The sequence below is a fragment of the Apus apus genome, chromosome Z (genome assembly GCF_020740795.1).
Source record: "Apus apus isolate bApuApu2 chromosome Z, bApuApu2.pri.cur, whole genome shotgun sequence".
In the NCBI taxonomy this organism is placed as follows: Eukaryota; Metazoa; Chordata; class Aves; order Apodiformes; family Apodidae; genus Apus; species Apus apus.
The window spans coordinates 39,758,731-39,775,376 of record NC_067312.1 but is presented as its reverse complement, the minus strand read 5'-3'; the positions used below and the strand labels follow the sequence as shown (position 1 = coordinate 39,775,376).

The 16,646-nt window shown below is 39.9% G+C and overlaps 1 protein-coding gene across 1 annotated transcript in view; it reads left to right on the top strand.

The window, feature by feature from the left end:
- Nucleotides 1–16,646, top strand: part of LOC127396008 (protein prune homolog 2-like) — a 127,249-nt gene that overhangs the window by 82,537 nt on the left and 28,066 nt on the right. The window lies entirely within an intron of this gene.

Here is a 16,646-nt window from a genome sequence, read left to right as displayed (position 1 = left end):
AGACAGTCTTGGTTCTTGGTTGCTTGATATGAGCAAAATAAGAATTGTTTTGCAATGCAGGAAGCTTGTAAGGCCACTTCCTTGCAGGAGTAAATCCATCTTCCTTCTATGAAGTCCCACAGGCTTCGTAACCTACTTTTAAATCTGAAAAAGATGTGGGCAGGGAACGCAGGCCAAAGCCAGCGATGGTGTTGCCAGTCCAAATACTATGCCCAGGATGAGATTATGGAGGGATCAAAGTGAAAGGAAGTACTATCTGTACCTAATGCAGAACCACTGGGAGGAAGAGAGGACGGAGTCAAGGCCCAGAGTCAGAAAAAGGTGCTCCTTATAGAAGAAAGAAAAGAGTGATGGGAAATTTTGGTCTTTTGGTTATTTCCAAGCAGTATTCAGGTCAGAGCAGCCTTTCTGTTGGTTCAGCCTGCACTGGCAGTTGAGGGAGTTGTGTGTATTTGCACATGCCTTTCTTTGGGTGAAAGGGCAGCTTCTGTGCTGACAGCATTACTACTGCCTGCTGTCTCTGCTGTATCACCAGATGGAGGGAGAGATGACCCTCTTCTGGACTCCACTTACTGTAGCATTGTGGATGGGGCACTTCTGTTGTTGACTCCTGTTCTACAGCCAGGAGGTTGTAACTGCTACAGTGGAGTTCTAGGGTAGCCCCAGAGACACAAGTGTAGAAGTCTGACCTCAGTTCTCCAGGGCATCTGCAACTGACATGCTGCAGTTTTACAAAGAGGAATCTGGCATTGCATTTATACAGTTAAATCCTTGTGAGTAGTAAAAGAAACTTACCAGTACAAATAAAACTAGGGGCTGAAACTGCTTTGTACTTGTTACTCCTTTTGAACTGCACTTACCTAAAATAATGTGTCTGGTCTGACATGCAAATGTCCTGTTTGTGTGAAATGCAAGACAGACTTTTTACTTTTTTTCAAGGTTCTCCCGAGCAGTTGTCAGTTCAGTGTGGAACACACATCAAATTCACAATTTCTATTAGCTGGTTTTAATTGCCTTGCAGTTTATTTTAGGCTATACTTTTTGAAATTTTCACTAACAATTTTGCAGTTTTAGTAGTAGGCTTTTTTTCACCTTAGAGATGGCATACCTGAGTATGATAGTATAACCCTGATGACAGCATGTACCAATAATCTGTGATAGAAAAGCAAGCTTTTTGCTGCCCCCTGGCCCCAAACAGTTCACATTTTATTAAGATTTCAGAACAAATAGTTAAATTGCTGTGATTTATCTTCCCTTAGATGTTAAAATACCTCCCCTCTAAACATTTTCACATATTTTTCAAATAATGTATCCATTACCACAAGATCAGATATTGTCATAGCTATTTCTAATATACTGTAAGTGCTGACTTCATCCTAAAGACAAATCCCAGTCACAGAAACTCTGGACTGTAATGATGTTACTTGCAGGCTTAAACTTAAGCATTGTATAGGACTTGGAAGTTTTCTTGACAGACAAGATTTTGAGTAGTACACAGAGCATAATTTGCCCTCACACACTGCCCCTGGCTGAAATGCTTTGATCTAATTGGACAGACAGCACTGCGAGGAATATAAGATGAGAGGGGCTCTGTTTTGTTAGGGCACCAACAGCTCTTATTGATGCAGGTTAGCATTTTCTGCCCTCAAGAAAGAGGCAAATCTTCAGATGGGTTAGCAGAAGATGAGCACTCCTCAGTTCTGCACTGACTGAACTGTCTGCACCCAGTCCTCCCAAGTTTCTGATTCCATTCCAAAAGGAGAATTAGAAATTTTGGAATTTTTTACAAAAGAGAAATCTGGAAGAAGCAAAACAAGCAAAATCTCCAAACAGTTGTTTTGTATCCATACTATTGTGTGGAAGGGCAGCTTGGGATTTGCCAATCTGGGAAAACTACATGTCCGTTTACTTTGAGGTGGTTTGCTTGTTAGGACTAGTCCACACTGTGGAAGTCATCTTCCTGCATTATTTTTGCAGGATTTCACAGGTATTTCTTAAAAACCAACTCATTTCAATGAAAAAAAGCTGCTTTTTTGACAAGCCAATAATTCGTAGTGAAAATCTTCAAGTTGAAGAACACTACCACCTCTGCTTACAATAAATGGTGAACGGGATGGGAAAAAGAAAAAGCTGTTTAGAGGTGCTGGCTAGTTGCAGGCTTGCAAATTTGACACAAACAAATCAGCTGTCAACTCCTCTGTCTCCCTTAAAGCATTTTAAATTAAAAACAGCCAGATGCTGACCCTGCTTAAGTCACACTGATTAATTACATGCAGGGAGCATCCTCGGGTTTAACTCACCATGCTTATGTGCCCACGATGTTCAAAGAGAGCGAAAGAGAACAAGTTTAGGTGTCTGATTTAAATATTTTTTTTAATAAATCAGCATAGTGGAGTAGAGGTAACTTTGTAGCAGTAAGCTTCTAAGATACCTCAAGGAGAGAATGTGATTTTTGAACTTACACTAGCCCTAGAAAAATCATTCCTATGGCCATGGGTTTTATAAGAGATTTTAACATCTTACTGTGATGAATTGTTAGATACACTTTGAGAAGAACTATGCTGTTCTTTAGGAATTTCTGGAAGTCTCCAAAGTAAAAACTTGAATCTTGTATATGATAGTAGCTTCCTCAGATGTTATACATTTGTTATTCTTAGAACTTAGTTTCTTATCTTAGACTGATTCCCATATTAAAGTCCAAAACTGGACCATGTTAATATAAGAGTCTTTTCAGTGAAAACTTAAATGCACAATGGAATATGGTGCATCCCGAAAGGACACAGTAGTTCTTGGTATACAATAACCATATATATTATATTTATATACACACACAAATCTATACACACACACACACACATATTTTTATATGTATGTATGGTCACTGTAGCTTCCACTGTAGCTTCATGGAATCATAGAATGTATTAGGTTGGAAGTTACTTCTAAAGGTCACCTAGTCTAACCCCCCTACACTAAGCAGTGACATCTCCTAATAGAGCAGATTGCTCAGAGCTCCATCAAGCTTGACCTTGAACATCTGCAGGGATAGGGCCTCCACCACCTCTCTAGGCAACCTGTTCCAGTGATCCACCACTCTCATATTAAAGAACTTCTTCCTAATGTCCAACCTAAATCTACTCTTTTCTAGCTTAAAACCATTATCTCTTGTCCTATCATTACATGCCGTAGTGAACAGTTCTTCCCCAGCCTTCTTATAGGCTCCTTTCAGGTATTCAAAGGTTGCTATAAGGTCCTCCCAGAGTCTTCTCTTCTTCAGGCTGAACAACCCCAACTCTCTCAGCCTGTCTTCATAAGAGAGGTGCTCCAACGCTCTGATCATCTTTGTGGCCTCCTCTGGAGACACTCCAACAGGTCCATGTCCTTCTTGTACTGGGGCCTCCAGAGCTGGACACAGTGCTCCAGGTGGGGTCTCTCCAGGGCAGAGTAGAGGGGCAGAATCACCTCTCTTGATCTGCTGGCCACACTTCTCTTGGTGCAGCTCAAGATGCGTTTGGACTTCTGGGCTGCAGTTGCACACTGGTGGCTCATGTCCAGCTTTTGATCCACCAATATTACCCCCAGGTCTTCTTCCACAGGGCTGCTCTCTAGCATGTCTTCCTTCTGCCTGTATTGATATTTCAGGTTGCCCCAACCCAGGTGCGAGACCCTGCACTTGGCCTTGTTGAACCTCATGAGGCCCACAAGCTGGTTCTCCAGCTTATCCAGGTCCCTCTGGATGGCATCCCATCCCTCTGGCATATAGACCACACCACTCAGCTTGGTGTCATTGGCAAACTTGCTGAGGGTGCTCTCAGTGGCACTGTCAATATCCTTAATGAAGATTTTAAACAACACTACTTCCAGTACTGACCCCTGAGGGACATCACTTGTCACACATCTCCATCTGGACATCAAGCCATTGACCACTACCCTCTGGATGTGACCATCCAGTCAATTCCTTATGCGCTGAGCAGTACACACATCCAATCCGTATCTTTCCAACTTTTTTTCCTGTCCTCCATGAGCCTTGTCAGAGCTTCAAGGGAGGATCTGTTCCACGATCTTCGCAGGCACAGAGGTGAGGCTGACAGGTCGGTAGTTCCCAGGGTTCTCCTTTCTACCCTTTTAAAAAATGGGTGTAATGTTTCCCTTTTTCCAGTCATCAGGAACGTTGCCTGACTGCCATGACTTTACAAATATCATGGAGAGTGACAACTGTAACAGCTCTCCATAACGACTCCAACTGTTGAGATGGGTTTTAAGAAAGGTTGTGATTGGTGGTATAGTTCTTCCCTTCTGTCCTATTTTTCTTCTGCAAAAAAAAAGCAGAAGCAGGAAGAGAAGTATGAGGAAGCAACACTAAAATGCTGATGAGAAGGTATAAACCTGTCTCAGTAATATACAAACACCCGAAGTAATAAACCCTGGAGGTTTCTTTCGCCTAATAAAAAAGTACAAAAATATTTGATAGCACATTATTAGTCAGTGTTTCCAGAAAGAAAATAGCTTTTTGTGTGACTTTCCATATATGAACAGCTGAGAGTGACTTTTGAGGATGAATTTGCAGAGCACTGTTTGAATGTTGGGTGGACTGGATAACATACTTTGCTGCTGCTGTGGCTGGAGCTGTGCCAGCAGTAAAATTTATTACAACTGGAGGTAATTTTCTTCCTGATAGAAGCTGTCGTGCCTTACAGAGTTGTATGAAGCTCAGTGGTGATACAGCAGTCAGAACGCAGAGAAGGAACACTGCAGGTGACTGCTAGGTTTAACCACCAGCACACTGCTCAAGCTATCTTAGTGGTTTGGTTGTGTATACCAAATAATTCGTGCTGTTTTCACACCTTTGCAGTAGAGAAAAATTATCCTTTTCCTTAGTGGGAAGAATTAGAACGAGCTGAGGGAAATACTATTAAATTATGTATTTTACTTCAGGAATAAAAAGTAGTGAGAGCAGTAGAGATAAGGACACTGATCTTTGGAAGATTGGGGAGAGAGCTTGGAAAACTGGTGGCAAAACTGAGTGAAAGACAATTTCATTTGAACAACTGTGAAGACTTACCTACCTACTAGAATAAGGCTTCCACAAAAGGAAGCTTAATTTATCTTCCTTATAGCATGTTCTCAAAGAAGCAGGAATTAGTCTTTTCTGTTCAGTTGTACAGTGACTTTTGGGAAAAGATAGTTCTTCCACTGCCTCAGTCCAAAATATCTCTCTGTAGCTATTGCTGTACCGTAAGAAATCCAGTAAATTTTTAATAGATACGTCTGTTTTCATCACATTGCCTATGGTTTTCCATTAATAAAGATAATTAAATATAATGAAAGAAAAAACTGTGACTATTTAAAGACTAGTAAGTGTTCTGAGACAACTCTGCTATCTTTGTGATTTAGTCAAATATACTTCATATAGCTCAAAGTCATTAATGATTCAAGTAAAATGTTTAGACTGACATGAGCAAGAGCTCTGGAATATTGCTGGCTTAGAACTTGAGATGTTTGAAGTTAAGGAAGGGAAAATAGATAATTAATGTACTTTATTTTATTAAGTATCATAACATTATAATAATTATAGTAAGATATATTACATACTAGAAACCATGTTATATATTAGACTTTGTGAAAATGTTTCTTCTTTGAAAACAGAAGAAATCCCTGGGACAGATTCAGAGCAGGAGACTTTGCAGCAACATAGCTGTACATTCATTAAAACATTTTATTGTGTTTTTTTTTTTTTTAATTTTGTAAGAATCTATTTTACATGTCAGTGAATCTCATTGCTAACCATCTTATTGGTGGAAGTAAAAATATATGCTGTTCATGCATGGACTTTAGTAACACCATTTATTTACATCTACTTTATTTGGCCTGCGAATTCATGACAACGGTCTTTTTTTGTTATAAATTTTGGGGTGATACAGTATTTTCTATCACCATCTGGAGGTTGAAAATTAATTAAAACTAAAAACCCAGTTTTCCATCACAGACCCAGCTGTTAAGTAATAGCAGCAGCCAATATGGCGATGATTCAATTTTTGTAACAACAGCATTAATATTTACACGCCAAATACCAAGTACTTTATAAAAACCTTTTAACAAGAAGAGAACACCACTTCAGTGACTAAAAAGCAATTTTAAAAGGAAACCCCCCCCCCCACTTACTATTATTCACCTGTGGTCCTGAAATTTTACTTACAATTGTGAGATTAGGCTGATAGAGCCACTTTCTTAAAGGAAGCAGAGCTGGGCTATGCCAGTACAGTTTAGCAGTCACATGGAAAACTCCCCTGCTATTCAAAAACCCATGTTTTTCTGAACTAATTCACTATAAAATTTATTCTGATCAATGTGATCAATGACATGAGATTTCAGCCTAAAGCATTAGTGAGCTTTGGAACATAACCCTGTGGATGGAGACCTGACTTTGACAGTGAGTCCCAGGGAGTTCAGTGGGTCCCAGCAGGATGGGCAGAAATCTCAGAGTTCTGTGTCATTCTGAGCATAAAGGGTCAAGACCATAACTAGTGCCACATTACCAATTTCATAGCTTCGTCATTATCATGCTACTAATGACTTCTATGGTATTTAAATACCTTGTAGCTGTATTTCCTCAATACAGCTTCTGGGTGTCTGGACTTTTGTTTTCAAATTAATTAAAGATTGTCCAGTTAAAAAGTACTAAAAACATATTCCTATCGTTGGAAATTTTATGCAGAGCTCTCTGACAGAAGCATCAAAGATCACGTCTGCAGCAGTGGCCTCTTTAGAAATACGTGTGCATACCCATGATGACTTTTGCATTTTTTTAAGTGCTTGGTGCTCCTCTGTTGTTCTTTGCAATAGCATCTGTGGACTAATTTCTCAGGAGACCTGCAGCAGATAATAACAGCTTTCCCTGTAGGATTATCAATACCATAAAGAACCAAGTGGGAGCCACTGAATTTATATTTACACTGTACTGTAAGTATGTATGGAGCTGTATTGACAAATGAGAATGAGGTTAGCCTTTGGTTTTGACTGCTTATGGCCTAGCATACTCTGTGAAAGCATCTCCAGTTCTCACTTATCTTCAGGGTGGAAGCGGCACACTGTAAAGGGAGAAATTAGTTAAAGGTTAGGCCATCCTTGGGCCTGCTGCCTTGCTGTTTTGTCTCCACAGGGTTGCAAGGGAATAGGACTGAAAGCTGTTTTGCTTTGGAGAAATCTGGGAATTCTAGGGACCCTACCCTCAAAAGGCTTATATAAAAGGCGACTGCGCTGCATGGGGAGAAATATCCTTCCTTCCTTCAAGTACACCCCTAAGAAATACAGTCAACAGCAAAAGCCATGAACATTGCTTCTTGCTGCTCATACAGTTTGTGTTCCCAGAATTCACCTTGCCTTCTGAACTGGTGGTTGTTAGGGGTTTTCTTAAATTTGCATGTGCATTCCCATGGCGGAATTGCAAACTGAACAAATTACGTAAAGCATGTTTGAATATGCATGTGCTCTGTAACTATTGTCGCAAACAGAAATGAGGGCCGAGAAGGGTTTAATCCGTAGGACCTTTTCTCTCATGCAGTCTCTCATAACGAGGTTTCCTTAGGGCTCTGAAATGAAGCAGCAGGGAGCATTTCACTGCTGGCAGCTGACTCGCTGTATCAAAGTTTGGTGATGATCCAGCGAAGCTCCACAGAGAATGGGGGGGAGGGGGAAATAATTTTCTCATCCGAAGCAGAGTTCTGCATTCATTTAAGCACTCCTTTAACCAAAGCTGCTAGTTCACACAGCCAGCTCTCTGAAGGCAGGTGATAACCCTTATTTAGCAGTACCACTAGCCACGTGACAAGAAAATGGTGGAGGATCTGTATTCCTAGTAAATCGCTACAGAGCGAGGGATGCTGAAGTGCAGCAGTAAAGCATCTTTATTATTTTTCCAGTAGAGAGGCCTCATCAAGTCTTTAGAAGGTAAGCATCTCTTTACTTTGAGAGGCTGATATGCAGATGGATTTCTGATTAACAGCTCTATTATTGCAGTTACTTTAGACAGAAAAACGGGAAATGTTTGTCAGCAGGATGCAAAGCACCCCGGACCTCATTACTGAAAACGGGGCAGCTGTGTTTTAATTCTGTTGCAGCTCTTTATGAGAGAAGCTTACATCAGTTCAGTGGGATTTCTTTTGTCTGAGCAAAGGCACGGTATTTCTAATTAGGAAACAAAACTTACAGTCACCTAGCATGTTTGATTATTTTCAGCTTGTTTGCCTAGCTCTGAGGACTTGGTGGGGGAAAAAAAGGACAAACGTTGGGCATTGTCAGAGGATAACTCGCTTTTAAGGCTGCTTAATTGAGGGCAGAGCAATTGCTTGTGATAGCTGTCCTAGACTACTTAGCAATGGTATTGTTTTCAGGATTTTTGCTATAGACTGAAGCATGATTTTTTTGCAATGTCCTCTTAGAATGTTGCAGAGAAGAGAATATGTTATCTTTAAGGGTTAACTAATCAAGGACGCAGCAATAATCTCAGTGGTAGAAGAACTGAAAAATTACTGCAAAAGTTGGTTTCTAGAGGCAGTATTTTTGTTTAAATGTAATTTCAGGAGCTCGATTTGGCTCCATTCAGTTGTTTACTTTTCCTGTCTGTAATGAAGGAATTAAAATATTCTTTGGTTTTAAACGTGGTATGCAAACAGATAATAGTGATGCACAGGAGGCACTGAATATTTATAGAATGTCTAAATATTAGCTCCTTCAAGCAACACTGAGAGGAAATGTATGCAGGTTTGGTACATGTATTTGGCCAGACTTATTCTAAGTAGGTGGAGGCAGGCAGAGATTTAATTTCTGCACTTACCTTTATTCATATTCTTTGGGAGCAGAGCTGTGTTGAGAAAGGGAGGATGCAGACGGCTCTAGCAGCATGTTCAGGGGGCAGAGGGCAACTGTGGGGTTGAGGCAGGGAACAACACACACCAATCCTTACCTTGCCAAAACATTTTTCTTCTAGGGCTTCTGTGCTCCTCCCACTGCTCTCACCCATGCTCTCCACTGCTATGCCCTGTGGGGCAGGGTAATACTGAGGTATACAATAGCCTTTTTGTTCATGTCTTTAGTAAGTCTGGCTGTTATTTGGCCCTGCATAAATCTGGACATTATTATAGAAAATTAATGTAGTTAGACACAAACCTAGCATTTGCATAAGTTCACTACCTTAAAAACTGAGGTCCTGCTCCAGGCAGTCTGATGTGGTTTTGTGGCATCTCTGTAGTAGTCAGCAGTAACAGGAGAGCAGTGTTTTTTAACAGCTTGTTGTATGTCTGTAGAAAAAGGCAGAGAAAAAAAAAGTCCATCTTTAAGCCACAGTCTTTGTCCAGACAAAAGATGCAGCTCTCAAACTTAACAAGAAACAACTTATAGGTGGGAAAACAATTTTATCAGCACTTGTGAATATTGGTAAAGCTATTTTTATCGCTGTAGTGTCTACAGGACTGCAGACACTTCCTATCAGCCCCTGTACAAATACCCAGAAAAATACAGTGCTACTGCAACAACGAGACTGAGGCAGAGGGGAGAGTGGGAGTCACAGTCCAGTTGCTTGACAGGTATCTTAGTTTATTTACTTGGTTTTCCTTTGGACATTCAAAGAAATGGCTTATCTGGTATGAGATTTTATGAATTAACTAGTTCAGATATTTCTTACTAGTTCTTCACTTATACTTAGCCTGTATGGCGGTTTTCTCTATAGCCATTGCAGCTGTGAAAAACAGTAGCAGATCAGACTTCTTATTTCAGACTGCCAGGTGAAAGCTGATTGTATCCTACAAGAACAGTCTCCTTAGCAGAAAACACTGGTAGCAAACTCTGAAGAGCTGTCAGTTGGACAAGAGTCCAGCAGGATACACCTTTGCCTGCTTTCCTAAAGAAGTAGAGTGTATAGCTGACCTTGCTCTTATGTTTCCCAAGCTATAACATGAGAGTGCCATGTGGCAAAAGGAGGAGCCCCATCTTCTCACCTTGTTACTTAACATTACTTCTTCAGTCTGGCATTTCCTGTAACTCTGGCTCTTTCACAGCATTTTTGATCTGACAGTCTGACAGTCTTCTCTTTCACACACTTGGATTGTTTTTTATTTTCCTACTGCTTCTGCAACCCTTCCAACTCAGTAACAGAGTTTTGCTTCCAAAGGTGACTGGTGGCTTTCTGCATCTCCTGTCTCCCTTTGCACTTGCCTTTTTAGATCTGCCTACTGTGGAGTACGACAATCTTTCCTGCTCCAAACACCACCTGACAGTGCCAGCAGGCTGCAGGACTTGTCTTGCTTAGTGCCAGTTTTATTGCTTCATTAGAGTTTATGTGCCTTGATTAGGTGTCTCCTCTGGCCCGTGTTTGGGCTTTTCCTGTATTTTTCCCAAGATACGAATCACCCAATATGGATGGGAACATTTAAGTTACCAATTTACACTCATCAGGGCATTTCCATTTTAATCTGCTAGTTTAAAATGCTTGCTCCACATTCTGCACTGTCTCTTATTTCTATTACATCTCTGGCAGCTGCAGCTTTAAGAGAGACTCAACGTTTAAAATCCATGGTTTTTTAGAGCCTTTTCTTTAGCTCAGTCATAGCCAAGATAGGGAAGAGGTAGCTGTTAGTTATTTGCAGGTTTGCTGCAGTAGATAAGAAATTAAATTATAATATTGAACATCAGAAGTTGTGGAATCATAGTTGTATTAACATAAAAAGATAGAAATTTGGCTGTACAACAGCACAGAAGTGAGAAGAAAAAATTGCCATATTCACAAGAATGTAAGGTATTGAAGGGATAGAAGTTGTTTGAGAAGTTAAAGGAATGAAGTCATAAGTAGGACCAAAGAAAAAGCACTGGGCGGGGAGAGGAAAAACAGAGCTCAGACACTATTAAAAAAAAAATTGCCATGTGTGTTGTCCTGTCTCTTAGCATATTATCATCTATGCAGAAGCTGAACTTGAAATCAAATTACTACTAAAAAAATCCTAATGTTTTAATGAATGGATCTATAAAACTGTTATGATTATGCAGATCTTGTTGTTATGGTTAGCAGCCCCTCTATATCATCCCTAAACACAGTTTATCACACAAGCTAGACAGAATTAACCTGTTGTAAGGTGCTTTGTTAAAACATTTGATTCCAGCCATGGTAGTAAGTATAATAATTTTCCTACATGTCAGCATTCATACAAATCCATTAAGCAATGCAGAAAGTTTATAGTATTACAGAAAAGCAAGGTAGAAAAAAGGAATAGTCACTGAAGTTGAGAAGTGGGTGCAGTTGCAGAACTAGTGGTTATTACTCATGGTTAAGGGCAGTCTGAGGCATTTTAGCATGTCTTCATTTGGAAGCATGTGGTGTTAATAAGGTGTAGACTGTAACAAGGAGTTCTCAACTCCACCAGAGAATCTTAGGAGGGTGCAAATGTAAAACTTAAAAATATTTTCTGCTTCTGATCCTGCAACCTCTGCTCTATTAACTAATCTCAAAACATTAGCGTACTTCCTGAAAGTGCAGATGGCTGCACTGGGTATAAGGTGCATGCTGCTTTTTCAAGTGCTGTTTATGTGCCAATTGCATCATTTGGAGCCGCAGGTATTCTGATGAATGGTCCTGACAGCACAGTATGGCAGGAAAATGGCCACTGTGAACCACACGTGCTGGAAGGAACGCTGGTTTTAAATGGAGGAAAACTAAAACTGAGTTTTTTTGAGGAAAAATTAATTGCTTAATGGAAGTGGAAGCTGGGAATCAGGTCCAGATCTGTGATTAGGTCTAGCATTTTAGTAAATTTCTAAAATACAATTTTCAAACAAAATGTGTTTTCAGGTTATACTTAAGGATATTTGACATCAGATTGATTTAACTCCTACTTTTTCTGCTGGCATTACTGTGTTACAGTGCATTTGTACCATTTGTTCAACAGTGGTTGTTGATTAATAGATCATTTAGATGTTATTTGTGGAATATAAACAACATTTGTTGTGTGGAGAGAGATAAGTTTAAACAAGCCTTCCGAGTGCTCTGAACCGACGTAGCTCTTTGCCAGACCACGTAATCTTCCAGCATTGATGGAAGAGCACCCATCATGCAGGCTACACAACTCTGTGTTGTTAATTCTGTAATTTTCCACTGGCTTAGTAAAGATTAAGCAGAGTTGAGTTAGGCATGTAGCAGAGAGCCTCTACTCTGAAGGCATTTGGTATTCGAATGCAATGCCAAAGCAGAGCAATAAATATCAAGTTGTTTGTTGTTTCTGCTTTATAATTTGTTACTCACTACCTACTTTTGCACGTAAAATACTGAGTTAAGGGAATTTTAAAATGGTAATACTAGGAAGTGTGTAGCAGATTCTACACTCCACTGTAAGAGGCGTAGTTGGAGACAGTGCTATTTCATGGCTGCAGTTAGATAACAGTGCCCTAAATTATTGTTTTCTGTCTGTGTCTGTGCAATGGAGTTGTGTGGTGTGGGACAGGTCAGTACCAGCTGCTTGAACTGTATGCACCCTTCTCCTCTGACCTCTGGCTGATTTGTTATTTTTCTGGATGCCAAAGTGAAGCCACTGTGGTCTGACCATACCAGTCTTTTTCACTGGCATCTAGTAACGGAGATCAGTAGTGGCATATAGAAGATGTTACAAGATGCTATAAACTTCAGTTAAAAAGTCAAAGGTTATTAGACAGCACATCTCAGGAACTCATGAAATGTGGACACTCTCAAAGTTAATTTCTCTGCTTCTCTTGTGTAACAGTGAATAATTCCTTATCCTTAACTAATAGAGCTGTTTTCTACACTGTCTTAAATGGTGTTTGGAAATGCCCAATATTCACGTGAATAGCAGCTCTGAAAAGCACCCAGAAAGTACTGATTGTCCTGTCTCTAGATCAGTGTTTGAGTGGTGCATGGTTAATAATGCTTGGGATGCTGAAAGGGCAATATAAGTTATGAAATAGTTGTTAGCTGGGTTGCACTGTCTTTCCTGTAGCATCATATTATCCACTGGTCACAAACCTTTAGGAAGAGACTGCTGGGGACTCTGGGATCTGCTGCAGGCAGCATCTGCTTGGCTTGCATTCCTGAGACCAAATCTCAACATCACATATAGGTTTGCGAGTTGAAATCCAATTTCCCTCATTCTATATTGAGATTCCTTTTGATTTCAAGTGGCTGGAAGTCACAGATAAATGAAGAAATCTGGAGCCCCGGATTCTTCCCATAAGCCATGGTCATCCAAAGGTGTACGCATAAGGTTGCTGAATTAGCCTAGTGAATCCACCTTACTTAGATTTACAATCTATTTACTTAGATTTGTCCCTCTACAGCTCCTTGCGTACCTCCCTGGCTTTGCCTGCTTCTCTTGTGCTGTGACACGGGGAGGGACCTGGCAGGGAGTCAGGACAGTCTGTGGGTGCCAAGCAGCAGCATGTGCTTCAGAATAGCAGCTTTTATTTTTTAACAGTCTTAAGCTGGTAAGAGCAGACAGGAGACTCTACTACTGTGAGTGGTGACCTGAAAAAAAATGGGTCTTACAGTATAAATTGAAGAAGAAGCATAAGGAACAAGATGGCTAGATAAACAGATAAAAAGCTCTAACGTTGGTTGGACACTAGGAAGCATTTTCATGAAAAGTGGTTAAACATTTTATGCAAAATTTTAACGTGTTTTCAGTTAACATACTGAAATTCAAACAATTTAAATCATCTGGCCAGAATACAGTATTTTCCTACAGATAGAATATTACCTCTTACAGACATACCTAAATTTTTCATCCAACTTTGATGCTGAAAATGGAGTAAAAAAAGTCACAACATGCAAAACATCAAGTAATGGTATAAATCAGTAAAAGAAGCTTTAGATCTGAAGAGTGAAGTGTTAACAACTAGGAAGTTATGACTTTCACTAATTCTTAGCAATATTTTATTCTCTGGCTGTTGAGAAAGTGAGTGACATGTTTTCCTGTAAAATGGGAATATCAGCATGTATCAGCATGTGTTTTTTACTGTGCAGCAGTATGACAATGATTAGTTAACATTTGCACAGATGTTTGATTCGTCAAGCTTTTGGCTCAAACAAAGCACCAGAGGTAACTTTTTTTTTTTTTTTTTCATCCAGAGGTGGGAATAAAAGTCTCATGCAATAGGTAAATTGCAGTGCTCAGTCTGTAGATTTTTCCTGAACCAATTTGTGATTAAGAACTACCAAATAAATAGCAACAGAAGCACAGTTATTTTAGTATACTAATACATGGTTGCTAAATGCATCTTTTGGGAGGTTGTAAAATTAATCTGTTTTTACAATTCACCTGTATACAGTATACTGTATACGTTAATTGATTTTTTCTAGTCTCAGATTTCCTGGAGTGGATTCCTTCCAATATGCTTCTTTTCTTGGTATATGGATGTAGTTAAAACACAGTCTCTGGTTGATATTGACTGAATCCTGCACAGTATATGTCACTTTGATTTGTTGCATACTCTGCTACAGTTTAGGGATCTTTCTTTCTACTGAAAAAAAATTCACATTACAGTCTCCTTCATTTCTGAATAGGCAACTGAAGAATTTTTTGTTTATTGTCTTGTGTTACAGTTTTGTAGCGAAGAACTTGTTTTAGAAGGTAATTTGGGGGGGGGGGGTTGTTCTTTGTGCATTTGCTAATGGGTTTTTCTTCTCTTAGCGCCAATCCAGTTCAGTTTTTTGGGGACTTAACTTCCCAGCTTCTTTCTCTGTTTCTTTCTGTTTTCATCAAACTTTTGTCAGACTAAAGTCTATATTTTGTTGTGTCCTGTTTTTCAACTTTAGCTACTAATGCTTTATTTCCAAAAGCATCTCCTTTTGGCTCTAGAAAAGATTGACCAATATTGAAGTGTGTCCAAGAGCTCTCAACCTCAATTGTGGAACATTTCTACCCATCTTCCATGGTTAACAAGCATTAAAACACAAACACATGCACGTTAAGTTGGGATTTGTTATTTGTCCATTAGCATCAAAGGTCTCTACAGATATGGATGAAAGCAAAACACTCCATGTAAGTCAGCTATCTGCTGAAATATTTTGGCTTTGAGCTTACATAAATTTTTGTAGCACAGAATTGTAAACTGAAGAGGAATGTAGCAATTAAGAAAACGTTTTGCATCAGCTCTTCCTTGAGATAGATTCCCATTTGTGGAATGCCTAAAGGTTTGCTTTAGGCTCCACTTCAGAGGCTCTTTTATTGCTCCAGAGTGTGGAAGAACAGCATTCTCATTTTATCTGAAAGAGGTTAGACATCCTCCAGGTGGAGCAGTGGAAGTGCTGTTAGAGCTATCCTAGGCCTCCTCTGGCAGCTGAAAGGCCAGAGATGGGCTCACATGAGGTGGTGCCTATCTGGCCTTGGCTTGGCAGAACTCTTAACCCTGCTCAATCATAAGGGCCCTTCAGATGCAGCAGCGCTGAGAGTCAGCAGCCAGGCGTTATTGTGTAAACGCCAAGAGCTTTTTCATACATGCCAAGGAAAATACTATGCTGTCACCTCCAGTCCCTCCAGTGCTCATTTCTCCTTTCCTGATCTCTGGTGCTTGCGTAAGGGCGGTGTTACAGGGTGGGGATGGGAGGAGTTCAAAGTAAAATAGGACTTTGTGCTGGCTATGTTCTGCAAAACTGACTTGAGGAGGAACCTAGGTTCCCTGACCTTGTTTTTGTACCTAAAATTTCACAGCTCATGCATTCTTCCTCAAAACAGTTAAGTTTTTCACTGAAAACAAGTGAGACAGTGGGCTATAAGCAGGAAGTTTACTTCATCCAAAACCAGGGTGTACCTGCGTAATGTGTGGAATTTGAGAATATGAAAGAAGCCAGATGTCTAGTCTCTGAATAATCTTTTCATTTGTACTTCCTCTCCCCTCCTCCCATTTAGTTTCCAAAACAAGCGTGTGGTAATAAAGAGCTGAAGTGATTTCACCTCTCTCATTCCTTTTACTAATCATGCTTTGAAACTTTATAAAGCCTTTCAACGTCTTGTGAAAGTTTAGGTGTATCTGTGTATAGACAGAAAAGCATGGAAGAAACATGATTTACTTATCTAGAAAATGTGTTTGGTGGTTGTGGACTTCACTTCAGGTTAAACTTTTATATTGATAAATACAGAAGCCTGGAAAATGTATACAATTTAAAGTCTGGCTGGTGAGTGAGTGAGGGATTCACTTTAGAAGGGCAATGGTCACCATTGGATTAATGTTGCAGGCTGTAGGTGTTCATTGAGAGCAACCTATTGGAGAGATTATTTATTTTAGACTAAAGAAATTAACTTCTTGGTATGCAATAGCTGCAGAGCAGCTTGGGATAGTGGTGATATATCACATGTGACACAAGGGTGAGGCAGCACAGCCCATAGGGATTATGACATAGTGCTGTGAATATTCAGAGCTGCTCTTTCCAAAATAGCAGAGTGCTGCTGTACCTAGAAAAGTCACAAAGGATAACTTGTTCTGTGAAATGCTAATTGGAGAGGGCACTAAGAATTATTTAAAGATTATTAATTTATTGAGCCAGAAGAATGTCTGAACCAAGAAAGAGCAAAGAAGGAATTTCAGCCTTCAGCTCCTCTCTCTTTTGTTCACAAAAATTTGGTATCTATCTCTGATCCACCTTTCAGAAACAGGTT